This window comes from Oryx dammah, unplaced genomic scaffold (assembly GCF_014754425.2).
Source record: "Oryx dammah isolate SB20612 unplaced genomic scaffold, SCBI_Odam_1.1 HiC_scaffold_28, whole genome shotgun sequence".
NCBI lineage: Eukaryota > Metazoa > Chordata > Mammalia > Artiodactyla > Bovidae > Oryx > Oryx dammah.
Window position 1 is genome coordinate 66,913,555 of NW_024070212.1, and position 15,595 is coordinate 66,929,149.

Genomic DNA, 15,595 nt, shown 5'->3' on the forward strand with positions numbered 1-15,595 from the left:
ACTTTCATCAAGAGGCTTTTTAGTTCCTCTTCAGTTTTTGCCATAAGGGTGGTGTCATCTGCATATCTGAGGTGATTGATATTTCTCCTGGCAATCTTGATTCCAGCTTGTGTTTCTTCCAGTCCAGCATTTCTCATGATGTACTCTGCATATAAGTTAAATAAGCAGGGTGACAATATACAGCCTTGATGTACTCCTTTTCCTATTTGGAACCAGTCTCTTGTTCCATGTCCAGTTCTAACTGGTGCTTCCTGACCTGCATATAGATTTATCAAGAGGCAGGTCAGGTGGTCTGGTATTTCCATCTCTTTCAGAATTTCCCACAGTTTATTGTGATCCACACAGTCAAAGGCTTTGGCATAGTCAAGGAAGCAGAAATAGATGTTTTTCTGGAACTCTCTTGCTTTTTCCATGATCCAGCGGATGTTGGCAATTTGATCTCTGGTTCCTCTGCCTTTTCTAAAACCAGCTTGAACATCAGGAAATTCATGGTTCATGTATAGTAAAATACTAATATTTAAGAAGATATATATCTGGGGACTTCCCTAGTAGTAGAGTGGATAAGGGTTCACCTGCCAAGGCAGGGGATGTGGGTTTGATCCCTGATGTGGGAAGATTCCACATCCTGCAGAGCAGCTAAGCCCATGCACCCTAACAACTGAGCCCTAGAGCCTGCGTGCTGCAACTGCTGAAGCCAGTGCTCTTAGAGCCTGTGCTTTGCAGCAAGAGAAGCCATTGCAATGAGAATATCACCACATTACAATGAAGAGTAGCCCCTACTCATGGCAACTAGAGAAAGTCCACAAGCAGTGAGACTCAGTCCACAAGACTCAGTGCAACCAAAAATAACGAATAATTTTTTTAAAAAAGAAGATATGTAAATGCCCATGAGTATCTCTGAGTAGTAGAATCACAGATGATTTTCCTTTCCTTTACACCTTTCCTTTGATAGAAACTAATATAATCAAGTTATAAATGTACAAAATAATTATAAATGTATCTACTTGCCAAAAAGAGCCTATATAATTATATTGATAAATGTCAGTTATTATACAGTATAAAATAGCCTCAAGTTTCAATATAATTGTGTTTTTCCCCAAAATGAACAATCCCTCTCTCCGATAATTGGAAACATACTTACTTCATCTCTACCTATATAAGCAGAACCTTCCAGTGGCACTTGCCTGGGTTCACCTTCTATCCCTTAATTTAATTTTCAATTTGGAGAAACACATCAGTCATGAGAGTTACCTGAGAAAAAAGCAAATAACCAAGCTTAAGTCAATAGCCTTAGCACTGTGTATAATAAGTTAGGGGTCTTCCACTATTTTAAAGTACTTCAGCTTTGCAACTGGCTCTCTTTTCCTTCTTTGATACTCAAAGACCTTTTTTCACTTCATATTTGTATTTTGCATTGATCAGACCATCAAAAGTCAACAAGAAAGAAAGAAAAGAGAGACAGAGGAATAAAAGAAGGAAGAAAAAGAAAGATATTTATGAACTTAATATCAAAAAAATGATGATACCTTAAAGAATGAAAATTTAAACTACACATTTCTTTGACTTACTGAAGTTTAAATTCTTCTATATGATTCATGCTCATACTGAAGATTCATATATTAAGATAGAACAGAGAGGCAAAATAATAATTCAAATAGACGGATAACAGTCTTAAAGACATTTTAACACTTAAAATCAATTGTCACTAACACAGGAACCCAGAGGCTATAAAAAAATGTTCTGATCCCCAAAGTAATTCTTAGCAACTGCCAGTATTTCCAAGTTATTCAGCTTTATTGCAAAAAACTGTACTTGGATATTGTCTAAGCTTGTTACAGACAGACCTTTATTAAATTATTAATAAGTATCATATCCTTTTCTTTTTAGAGAATTGAAGGGAAAAGGACAATATAAGAAATATCCACTGAAAAGTTTGGGGATTTTTACAAAACTGTAGCCAAAAACATTGTTTATTATATTTTAAAAGAGTATTATGACAATGAATTATATCTCAATTTAAAAAAACCATAATGTTTTTAAGCATTATGCTCATTATGCTACTTAGTGTCCATTAACAAATGGGGCCACATAACAGTGGCTTAACAAAAGATCTGGAAACTTTAATTCCTAATAATCTAAGACTTAGAAATAACATTATTATAACCTAGAGAATGGATCATTAATTTGTCCCTGAGATTTTTCTCTTTTAAACATCAGCTCTCAACTGACAACTGGTTAAATGCTATATCCCAATAATCTCATGTTTGAATTCTCTAAAATGCTAATTTATTAATAAATGCTTGATATAGATCACAGAAATAGGGGGTGACTTGAGCAAGATGGTAGACTAGGAAGCTTTAAGACTTTCCTTCCCACACTGACAAAGAATTAACAGTACATGGATCAATTCCTTTTATGAGAAAACAAACAAACAAACAAAAAAAAACAGTTAAGAGGCTCCTGCACCACAGGAAAGCTTGAAAACAGTTGTATAAAATCCAATAAGAAAATTCATGGCACCCACTCTCCAGAGCCCCTCTGCCCCAGGCACAGCAAGATCAGGAGGAAAATCCCAACCCCCAGCTTTTCTAGGGGAGGGGAAAAGTTGGAGGCTGTGTCCAGCATTCTGACTTTTCAGGGGCTGCCCAAAAGATGGTTTCTGTCTGGTCTGTCTCAGAAGGCACACTTCCAATCTCATTCTATGAGGTCTACATTACCCTGACACCAAAGCCAAACAAAGACAAGAAATAAGACTACAGGCCAATATCTCTGATGAATGTAGATGTAAAAATCCTCAACAAAACACTATCAAACTGAGTCCACAGTACACTGAAAGGATTATACACCATGACCAAGTGGGACTTATCCCTGAGATAGAAGGATGTTTCAACAATAAAATATATATATATATATGATTTACCACATAAATAGAACAAAGTACAAAAAGTCACATGGTCATATTTGACAAAATTTAACACCTTTCATGATAAAAACATTCAACAAACTGGAAATGATCATAGTCAATGGTACAAAACGGAAAGCTTTTCCTCTAAAATCAGGAACAAGGCAAAAATGCTTGTTTACAACTACTATTCAACATAGTGCTATATAGTCCTAGCGAGAGCAATTAGGTGGAGAAGGCAATGGCACCCCACTCCAGTACTCTTGCCTGGAAAGTCCCGTGGACGGAGGAGCCTGGTGGGCTGGAGTCCATGGGGTCGCTAGGAGTCAGACACGACTGAGTGACTTCACTTTCACTTTTCACTTTTCACTCTCATGCATTGGAGAAGGAAATGGCAACCCACTCCAGTGTTCTTGCCTGGAGAATCCCAGGGACGGGGGAGCCTGGTGGGCTGTCATCTATGGGGTCGCACAGAGTTGGACACGACTGAAGTGACTTAGCAGCAGCAGAGCAATTAGGAAAGGAAAAGAAAAGGCATCACATTATAAAAGAAGAAGTAAAATTATCTCTGCTGTCAGATAACATAATCTTATATATTAGAAAACCCTAAAAGATTCCATTAAAAAAAGTTATAAAAAATAAAGTCAGTAAAGCTGATGGATAAAAAATCAATATACAAAAATCAACAGTATTTTCATATATTAACAGTAAAAAATCTGAAAAGGAAATTAAGAAAACAATCTCATTTAAATATATCATTAAAAAGAATAAAATACTTAGGAATTAATTTAATCAAGAAGGTGAAAGACTTGTACCCTGAAAACTATAAAACACTGCTAAAAGAAATTTAAAATGACACAAATAAATGGAAAGACATCTTATGTTCATGGATTGGAAGACCTAATATTGTGAAAATGTCTATACCAACAGAAGCAATCTACTGCTTCAATGCAATCCCTTATCAACTGCCAGTTCTGGACTTCCTTGGTGGTCCACTGGTTAAGAATCTACCTGCTAATGTGGGGACATAGGTTCAATCCCTGGTTTAGGAAGACCCCACATGCCACAGGGCAGTGAAGCCCATGCACCACAACTACTGAGCCTGAGTACCACAGCTATGGAAGCCCACTTGCCCTAGAGTCTGTGCTCCACAAGAAAAGCCACCACGATGAGAAGCCCACACTGCAACTAGAAAGCAGCCCCCACTCAGCGCAGCATGCAGCAATGAAGACAGAGCACAGCCAAAAACTAAATAAAACAAAAGGTACTATCTGAATATATCAAAATAAAAATATATGTATATAACAAACTAAAATGAAGACATAGCACAGCCATAAATAACTAATAAAAGAGTTAATATCTTTATATATATATATATAATGGGCTTCCTTGGTGACTCAGACAGTAAAGAATCTGCCTGTTTCGATTCCTGGGTCAGGAAGAGCCCCTGGAGAAGGGAAAGGCTACCCACTCCAGTACTCTTGCCTGGAGAATTCCATGGACAGAGGACCCAGGTGGGCTACAGTCGTTGGGATCGCAAAGAGTTGGACATGACTGAGTACTCATACATGCACGTACTATACATTATACACATGATGGAATATTATTCAGTCATAAAAAGAATGAAATGTTTCCATTTGCCACAGTGTGGATGAACTTAGAGGGTATTAGTCTAAGTGAAATAAGTCAGGAAGAAAAAGACATACGGTATGATTTCACTTACATGTGGATTATAAAAAAAAAAAAAATGAACAAACATAACAAAACAGAAAGAGTTACAGATACAGAACAAACAGGTTGTTGCCAGCAGGAGAGAAGGAAAGAAATAGGAAAGGGAGATTAACAGGTACAAACTTCTAGTTGCAAAATAAATGAATAATGGATATGAAATATACAGTATGAGGAATACAATCAATAATTATGTTGTATGTGTTAATGGTAACAGATCAAAACTAGATTTATTGTGCTGATCATTTTGAAACATATTGAAATACTGAATCACTATTTTATGTAACATGAGCTAGCATACTGTTGTGGGTCAATTATACTTCAAAAACAAATTAGAAAAAACGACCAGATTTGTAGTTGCTAGAGGCAGCAGGCAGGAGAAGAAAGAACTGGATGAAGGCAGTCAAAAGGTACAAACTTTCAGTTATAAGATAAATACGTAAGAACAAACTTTCAATGGTAAGATAAATCAGTTCAGTTCAGTTCAGTTCATTCGCTCAGTTCAGTTCAGTTCAGTTCAGTCGCTGGTCATTTCTGACTCTTTGCAACCCCATGAATTGAAGCACGCTAGGCCTCCCTGTCCATCACCATCTCCTAGAGTTCACTCAGACTCACGTCCATCGAGTCCGTGATGCCATACAGCCATCTCATCCTCTGTCGTCCCCTCTTCCTCCTGCCCCCAATCCCTCCCAGCATCAGAGTCTTTTCCAATGAGTCAACTCTTCGCATGAGGTGACCAAAGTACTGGAGTTTCAGCTTTAGCATCATTCCTTCCAAAGAAATCCCAGGGCTGATCTCCTTCAGAATGGATTAGTTGGATCTCCTTGCAGTCCAAGGGACTCTCAAGAGTCTTCTCCAACACCACAGTTCAAAAGCATCAATTCTTTGGTGCTCAGCCTTCTTCACAGTCCAACTCTCACATCCATACATGACTACTGGAAAAACCATAGCCTTGACTAGATGGACCTTAGTCGGCAAAGTAATGTCTCTGCTTTTCAGTATGCTATCCAGGTTGGTCATAACTTTTCTTCCAAGGAGTAAGCGTCTTTTAATTTCATGGCTGAAATCACCATCTGCGGTGATTTTGGAGACCAAAAAAATAAAGTCTGACACTGTTTCCACTGTTTCCCCATCTATTTCCCATGAAGTGATGGGACCGGATGACATGATCTTTGTTTTCTGAATGTTGAGTTTTAAGCCAACTTTTTCACTCTCCTCTTTCACTTTCATCGAGGCTTTTTAGTTCCTCTTCACTTTCTGCCATAAGGGTGGTGTCATCTGCATATCTGGGTGATCGATATTTCTCCCGGCAATCTTGATTCCAGCTTGTGCTTCTTCCAGTCCAGCGTTTCTCATGATGTACTCTGCATATAAGTTAAATAAGCAGGGTGACAATATACATCCTTGATGTACTCCTTTTCCTATTTGGAACCAGTCTGTTGTTCCATGTCCAGTTCTAACTGGTGCTTCCTGACCTGCATATAGGTTTCTCAAGAAGCAGGTCAGGTGGTCTGGTATTCCCATCTCTTGAAGAATTTCCTACAGTTTATTGTGATCCACACAGTCAAAGGCTTTGGCACAGTCAATAAAGCAGAAATAGATGTTTTTCTGGAACTCTCTTGCTTTTTCCATGATCCAGCGGATGTTGGCAATTTGATCTCTGGTTCCTCTGCCTTTTCTAAAACCAGCTTGAACATCTGGAAATTCACAGTTCACATATTGCTGAAGCCTGGCTTGGATAATTTTGAGCATTACTTTACTAGCATGTGAGATGAGTGCAATTGTGTGATAGTTGGAGCATTCTTTGGCATTGCCTTTCTTTGGGATTGGAATGAAAACTGATCTTTTCCAGTCCTGTGGCTACTGCTGAGTTTTCCACATTTGCTGCATATTGAGTGCAGCACTTTCACAGCATCATCTTTCAGGATTTGAAAGAGCTCAACTGAAATTCCATCATCTCCACTAGCTTTGTTAGTAGTGATGCTTTCTAAGGCCCACTTGATTTCACATTCTAGGATGACTGGCTCTAGATGAGTGATCATACCATTGTGATTATCTTGGTCATGAAGATCTTTTTTGTACAGTTCTTCTGTGCTCAGTCATGTCCAACTCTTTGCAACCCCATAAACTGCAGCACTCCAGTATTCCCTGTCCATCACCAATTCCTGGAGTCCACCCAAACCTATGTCCATTGTGTCGGTGATGCCATCCAACTATCTCATCCTCTGTCATCCCCTTCTCTTGCCCTCAATCTTTCCCAGCATCAGCGTCTTTTCCAATGAGTCAGCTCTTTGCATCAGGTAGCAAAAAATATTGGCGTTTCAGCTTCATCATCAGTTCTTCCAATGAACAGCCAGGATTGATCTCCTTTAGGATTAACTGGTTGGATCTCCTTACAGTCCAAGTGACTCTCAAGTGATGCATAGCATATGAAAAACAGTAAGATATTTATTTGAAACTCACAGTTTTTCAATCATTAGTGCATAACATATGGAACATTTTCCTTTAAATTGATGCTTTTGAACACTTGGACAGTTCAAAAGCATCAATTCCTGGTGCTCAGCTTTCTTACAGTCCAACTGTCACATCCATACATGACCACTGACTCATGGCCTTGACTAGACGGACCTTTGTTGACAAAGTAATGTCTCTGCTTTTTAATATGCTGTCTAGGTTGGCCATAACTTTCCTTCCAAGGAGTAAGCGTCTTTTAATTTCATGGCTGCAATCACCATCTGCAGTGATTTTGGAGCCCAAAAAAATAAAGTCTGACACTGTTTCCCCATCTATTTGCCATGAGGTGATGGGACTGGATGCCATGATCTTAGTTTTCTGAATGTTGAACTTTAAGCCAACCTTTTCACTCTCCTCTTTCACTTTCATCGAGAGGCTCTTTTGTTCTTCACTTTCTGCCATAAGGGTGGTGTCATCTGCATATCTGAGGTGTCTGATATTTCTCCTGGCAATCTTGATTTCAGCTTGTGCGCCAGCCCAGCGTTTCTCATGATGTACTCTGGTATAAGTTAAATAAGCAGGGTGATAATATACAGCCTTGATGTACTCCTTTTCCTATTTGGAACCAGTCTGTTGTTCTATGTCCAGTTTTAACTGTTGCTGCCTGACCTACGTACAGGTTTCTTAAGAGGCAGGTCAGGTAGTCTAGTATTCCCATCTGTTTGAGAATTTTCCACAGTTTATTGTGATCTACACAGTCAAAGGCTTTGGCATAGTAATATAAATAAGTTCTAGGAAAACAAACAAACTTAAAAAGACACACAAGTGGCAGAGGTGACATTCCATTGCAGAAGAGGAAGTTAAGACCCTTACTTATATTCTTAGGAATATAAGCCCATGTGATTTCCACCCAAAAATGTAAAGTCTGGAGTTTAGTATACTTTTGATTTTAATATACTATCACATGTGTTAATTAGATTAGATATGTTCATCTGAAAGAGCCTTGCATAGCTGAACAGAAGAATGACAGAGAAGAATCTGGTGGTAGGACACTGGCTTGATCCCTGGTTTGGGGCTCAGACAGTGAAGAATCTGCCTACAAAGCAGAAGACCTGATTCATGCCCTTCAACTGCAGGGGGCACCTATGACTTACCTCTAGAACTTATTTCTTGTGAAACTGATTAGCAGGCCAAGTCCGTCCTTGGCACCTCTCCTTAGTCACCTCTTGGCTATCCAGTACTGTTGTGTTACATTTTCTGTATTTTGCCAATTCTTAATCTATAGCTCTAAAATTTTCTAGATAAGCTTCCCAAGTAACAAAATATAGCTGCCTTCAGCCCAGCCAGATTAAAGGCTTGGCCTCTAATAAAAATGAGTTTATTTAAAGGATTAATGAGTGATAACAGATTCAAGTCCAAGCCTTCTAGATAACATCTAGCCCTGAAATGTACAAATCGAAAGGAAAAACACAGTAGGAGTTTTAGGTAGCGTGTGAAAAGAAGAGAAGAGAAAAACAAAGGAGAAAAGGAAAGATATAAGCATCTGAATGCAGAATTCCAAAGAATAGCAAGAGATAAGAAAGCCTTCTTCAGCGATTGATGCAAAGAAATAGAGGAAAAGAACAGAATGGGAAAGACTAGAGATCTCTTCAAGAAAATGAGAGATAAGAAGGGAACATTTCATGCAAACATGGGCTCAATAAAGGACAGAAATGGCATGGATCTAACAGAAGCAGAAGATATTAAGAAGAGGTGGCAAGAACACACAGAACTGTACAAAAAAGTTCTTCATGACCAAGATAATCACGATGGTGTGATCACTCATCTAGAGCCAGATATCCTGGAATGTGAAGTCAAGTGGGCCTTAGAAAGCATCACTACAAACAAAGCTAGTGGAGGTGATGGAATTCCAGTGGAGCTCTTTCAATTCCTGAAAGATGATGCTGTGAAAGTGCTGCATTCAATATGCCAGCAAATTTGAAAAACTCAGCAGTGGCCACAGGACTGGAAAAGGTCAGTTTTCATTCCAATCCCAAAGAAAGGCAATGCTGAAGAATGCTCCAACTACTGCACAATTGCACTCATTTCACATGCTAGTAAAGTAATGCTCAAAATTCTCCAAGCCGAGCTTCAGCAATACGTGAACCATGAACTTCCTGATGTTCAAGCTGGTTTTAGAAAAGGCAGAGGAACCAGAGATCAAATTGCCAACATCCACTGGATCATGGAAAAAGCAAGAGAGTTCCAGAAAAACATCTATTTCTGCTTCTTTGACTATGCCAAAGCCTTTGACTGTGTGGATCACAATAAACTGTGGAAAATTCTGAACTAGATGGGAATACCAGACCACCTGACCTGCCTCTTGAGAAACCTATATGCAGGTCAGGAAGCACCAGTTAGAACTGGACATGGAACAACAGACTGGTTCCAAATAGGAAAAGGAGTACAGACTGTATATTGTCACCCTGCTTATTTAACTTTTATGCAGAGTACATGACACCACCCTTATGGCAGAAAGTGAAGAGGAACTAAAAAGCCTCTTGATGAAAGTGAAAGTGGAGAGTGAAAAAGTTGGCCTAAAGCTCAACATTCAGAAAATGAAGATCATGGCATCCAGTCCCATCACTTCATGGGAAATAGATGGGGAAACAGTGGAAACAGTGTCAGACTTTATTTTTGGGGGCTCCAAAATCACTGCAGATGGTGATTTCAGCCCTGAAATTAAAAGACACTTACTCCTTGGAAGAAAAGTTATGACCAACCTAGATAGCATATTCAAAAGCAGAGACATTACTTTGCCGACTAAGGTCCGTCTAGTCAAGGCTATGGTTTTTCCTGTGGTCATGTATGGATGTGAGAGTTGGACTGTGAAGAAGGAGAGCGCCGAAGAATTGATGCTTTTGAACTGTGGTGTTGGAGAAGACTCTTGAGAGTCCCTTGGACTGCAAGGAGATCCAACCAATCCATTCTGAAGGAGATCAGCCCTGGGATTTCTTTGGAAGGAATGATGCTAAAGCTGAAACTCCAGTACTTTGGCCACCTCATGCGAAGAGATGACTCATTGGAAAAGACTCTGATGCTGGGAGGGATTGCGGGCAGGAGGAGAAGGGGATGACAGAGGATGAGATGGCTGGATGGTATCACTGACTCGATGGATGTGAATCTGTGCGAACTCCGGGAGTTGGTGATGGACAGGGAGGCCTGGCATGCTGTGATTCATGGGGTTGCAAAGAGTCGGACACGACTGAGCAACTGAACTGAACTCAACTGAGACCTATGAGCTTTTGGCCTACTCACAACACAGAGAGGTCAACTTACAATCTAAGTCTAGGGTACTATGAAAAACAGTAAGATATTTATTTGAAACTCACAATTTTTCAATCATTAGTGCATAACATATGGAACATTTTCTTTTAAATTGGGACATTTATAAAAGCTGTTGAACATATTTTCAGTGTCATTGACTTCTAATAATTCTATTGAGGGATTTTCCACAAAAATGAGAACATATAAGCTATACTCTGGCACAGATGTTATACTAAAGTCTGAAGGCAGCTGAGCACAGAGACAAAGGATATGGACTGTGGACTCATTTTTGGTTCATATCATTGCTACTCAGTAACTACATGACTCTGGCAAGTAGCTTAACCAATCTAAATCAAAGGTTTTTCTACCATAAAATAGAGATTAAATAATAGAGAACTAAGAAGATTAAATGGAAAATGCATGTAAAGCACTTGTAGAGTCTAAGGACATAAGAACTCAATAAATACTATTTATTAATATTACTATTAATCAGCAGATTGTGCACTGAACCTGTTTTTGATGTTTACCATTAATAGTGGCTATAATTAAACATCGTTTTAAACTAATGCAACATCAATTTTGACTTAATGTCTGTTTATTATATTCAAAATGAAAATGATTTTACTACTTTTTTATTATAAAAAACATAATCAGACTTTCAAACCATAAACAAAATTATAAAGGAAAAAATCACTCAAAATTTATACAAGCAGAGATATACATTATTCCTTCCTTAGTCACTAAGTTGTGCCCAACTCTTTTGTGACCTCATAGAGTGTAGCTCGCCAGACTCCTCTGTTCATGGAATTCTGCAGGCAAGAATACTGGAGTGGGTAGCCATTCCCTTCTCCAGGGAATCTTCCTGACCCACTACTCCTTTAATAATAACACTTTTTACAAAGCAGGATTAATCTACCAACTATTTATTGATGTTTTCTGAGATATAACTGCAGAGCTCTTGTTTCTTGACTTCTGTTCATGAATCAGCCATGAAAATGGAAAGGAAGTTCTCTTTTTTGGAGAAGCAGGAGAAAGAAGTGAAGCCTCTATTCCCATCCTGAAAGTGAAAAATTATTAGTGGCTCAGTCATGTCCGACTCTTTGCCAACCCATGAACTGTAACCCGCCAGGCTCCTCTGTCCTAGGGATTTTCCAGGTAAGAATACTGGAATAGGAGGCCATTCCATTCTTCAGGGGATCTTCCTGACCCAGGGATCTAATCCATGTCTCCTGCATTGCAGGCAGATTCTTTACCATCTGAGTCACCAGGGAAGCCCGTTCCCATCCTGCCTGGGTTCAAATTCCAGATTTACTACGTACTAGACATAACATCATGGGTAAGTCACTTAAGCGCTATATCTCAGCTTCCTTTTATGTGAAATGCAGTTACTGGAAGGATTAAAGGAGTTAATATAGACAGTATTTAAAATAGTACCTAATACATAGTAAGAAGAACATAAAAGTTAACTATTATATATGGTCCTACAAAGGTACCTGAGATGTATTGTTATATAAATAAAAATCAGCTCATAGAACCAGTTATACATAATATTTCCCATATAAAAAGAACAAAGTATATAATAATACATCTATTTATATACATAAGCATAAAAATATTTAAAAAGCTCCATATAAAACTGCTAATATGTTTATCTTGAGGGACTTTCACTGGCTCTATAATGTTTTAATTTTTAGTTACTACAATCTTTATCTGTAGTATACTAAGAAATCAAAATAGTTCAGTTAAAAATGTATTTTTTGAAATAGGAAGAAGAAGAAAAAGAAAGTAGAGGGAAACAACGAAACTCTTGGTTTTTTAGAAAGATGATAATAGTTATCAGGTTTTTATGCTAAAGAGAGTTTGGATTTTACAAAATACAATATTAGTGGAAGTATATTATAATAGTAAGCCTAAAGTTATAATTTCCTTCACTAAAGAGACATCATTAACGTTATGTAAAGAAAAATATGCAAAACAAAAACACTTAGGTACCCTTAAAATTGGTAAAAATACGTCCAGAATTTAACAGAAAAATATGTCTTTTTAAAAGAAACGTGGCTGAAGCATTAACTACTAAATAATGACGAAACAATCTTGACATATTTCTGCTTTACTGAGACGAGGATGGCAAAATAGGCCTGAGGTACTTTTAATGCCGCCCACTGTATATATTCTACATAATACATAGAGGAATGATCTCTATAAAACATAATTCTAAACAAAGTTTCAAAATTTTGTTTAATATTGTATGACATATTTTCTCTCTGAGAATACAGTACCTATAGGCAGATCTCTTAACCTATTTTAGCCTTCAGTTCAGTTCAGTAGCTCAGTCGTGTCCAACTCTTTGCGACCCCATAAATTGCAGCACATCAGGCCTCCCTGTCCATCACCAACTCCCGGAGTTCACTCAGACTCACGTCCATCGAGTCAGTGATGCCATCCAGCCATCTCATCCTCTGTCGTCCCCTTCTCCTCCTGCCCCCAATCCCTCCCAGCATCAGAGTCTTTTCCAATGCGTCAACTCTTCACATGAGGTGGCCAAAGTACTGGAGTTTCAGCTTCAGCATCATTCCTTCCAAAGAACACGCAGGACTGATCTCCTTTAGAATGGACTGGTTGGATCTCCTTGCAGTCCAAGGGACTCTCAAAGTCTTCTCCAACACCACAGTTCAAAAGCATCAATTCTTTGGCGCTCAGCCTTCTTCACAGTCCAACTCTCAAATCCATACATGACTACTGGAAAAACCATAGCCTTGACAAGATGGACCTTTTTTGGCAAAGTAATGTCTCTGCTTTTGAATATGCTATCTAGGTTGGTCATAACTTTCCTTCCAAGGAGTAAGTGTCTTATAATTTCATGGCTGCAATCACCATCTGCAGTGATTTTGGAGTCCCCCAAAAATAAAGCCTGACACCTTCCCCATCTATTTGCCATGAAGTGATGGGACCAGATGCCATGATCTTCGTTTTCTGAATGTTGAGCTTTAAGCCAACTTTTTCACTCTCCTCTTTCACCTTCATTAAGAGGCTTTTTAGTTCCTCTTCACTTTCTCCCATAAAGGTGGTGTCATCTGCATATCTGAGGTGATTGATATTTCTCCCGGCAATCTTGATTCCAGCTTGTGCTTCTTCCAGTCCAGCGTTTCTCATGATGTACTTTGCATATAACTTAAATAAGCAGGGTGACAATATACAGCCTTGACGTACTCCTTTGCCTATTTGGAACCAGTCTGTTGTTCCATGTCCAGTTCTAACTGTTGCTTCCTGACCTGCATACAGGTTTCTCAAGAGGCAGGTCAGGTGGTCTGGTATTCCCATCTCTTTCAGAATTTTCCACAGTTTATTGTGGTCCACACAGTCAAAGGCTTTGGCATAGTCAAAGAAGCAGAAATAGATGTTTTTCTGGAACTCTCTTGCTTATTGGATGATCCAGTGGATGTTGGCAATTTGATCTCTGGTTCCTCTGCCTTTTCGAAAACCAGCTTGAACAAGCTGAAGTTGAACAGTTCTATGAATACCTACAAGACCTTTTAGAACTAACACTCAAAAGAGATGTCCTTTTCATTATAGTGGAATGGAATGCAAAAGTAGGAAGTCAAGAAACACTTGGAGTAACAGGCAAATTTGGCCTTGGAGTAGGCAATGAAGCAGGGCAAAGGCTAATAGTTTTGTCAAGAGAATGCACTGGTCATAGCAAACACCCTCTTCCAACAACACAAGAGAAGACTCTATACAGGGACATCACCAAATGGTCAACACTGAAATCAGATTGATTATATTCCTTGCAGCCAAAGATGGAGAAGCTCTATACAGTCAGCAAAAACAAGACCAGGAGCTGACTGTGGCTCAGATCATGAGCTCCTTATTACCAAATTCAGACTGAAATTGAAGAAAGTAGGGAAAACCACTAGACCATTCAGGTATGACCTAAGTCAAATCCCTTATGATTATACAGTGGAAGTGAGAAATAGATTTAAGGGACTAGATCTGATAGAGTGCCTGATGAACTATGGAATGAGGTTCGTGACATGGTACAGGAGACAGGGATCAAGACAATCCCCATGGAAAAGAAATACAAAAAAGCAAAATGGCTGTCTGAGGAGGCCTTACAAATAGCTGTGAAAAGAAGAGAAGTGAAAAGCAAAGGAGAAAAGGAAAGATATAAGCATCTGAATGCAGAGTTCCAAAGAATAGCAAGAAGAGATAAGAAAGCCTTCCTCAGCGATCAATGCAAAGAAGTAGAGGAAAACAACAGAATGGGAAAGACTAGAGACTTCAAGAAAATTAGAGATACCAAGGGAACATTTCATGCAAAGATGGGCTCAATAAAGGACAGAAATGGTCTGGACCTAACAGAAGCAGAAGATATTAAGAAGAGGTGGCAAGAATACACAGAAGAACTGTACAAAAAAGATCTTCACAACCAAGATAATCACAATGGTGTGATCACTCGCCTAGAGCCAGCCATCCTGGAATGTGAAGTCAAGTGGGCCTTAGAAAGCATCACTACAAACAAAGCTGGTGGAGGTGATGGAATTCCAGTGGAGCTATTTCAAATCCTGAAAGATGATGCTGTGAAAGTGCTGCACTCAATATGCCAGCAAATTTGGAAAACTCAGCAGTGGCCACAGGACTGGAAAAGGTCAGTTTTCATTCCAATCCCAAAGAAAGGCAATGCCAAAGAATGCTCAAACTACCACACAATTTTAGCCTTAGTTTTCTCAATTATAAAATAGGGAAAATATTCCATGAAGATTAAGTGAGAATATGCAGTCCTCATGCAGAACATGAGAACAATAGTACTGAACTTTTTCTTTCTATCACTGTCTGTTATATTATGGCCTAAACAGAATAATCAATCTGATAATTAATAATATTTTGTCTCATGTGTAGACTGTGGGTTTTAGCACATGATAAACATACTATTAGCTTGAAATGAATTCTTAAAAGTTAAAAATATCATATCTTATCTCTCCCACATGCCATTTCTGTCCAATATGTCTTTCTCTGTTTGTCTGTCTCATCAGTTACATTTACTATCCCAAATTTCTGACCTGTATTGATGACAGATCTCCATCTACTGTGATGTCATCCAGTACTTGATGGTAATATTTCACATGATTATTTTTTTCTGGCTACAGTTTAAAGGGCACTTCCTGTTTGTGAAGTAAAGCCTACCATACTATCAAAATATGTAACTGA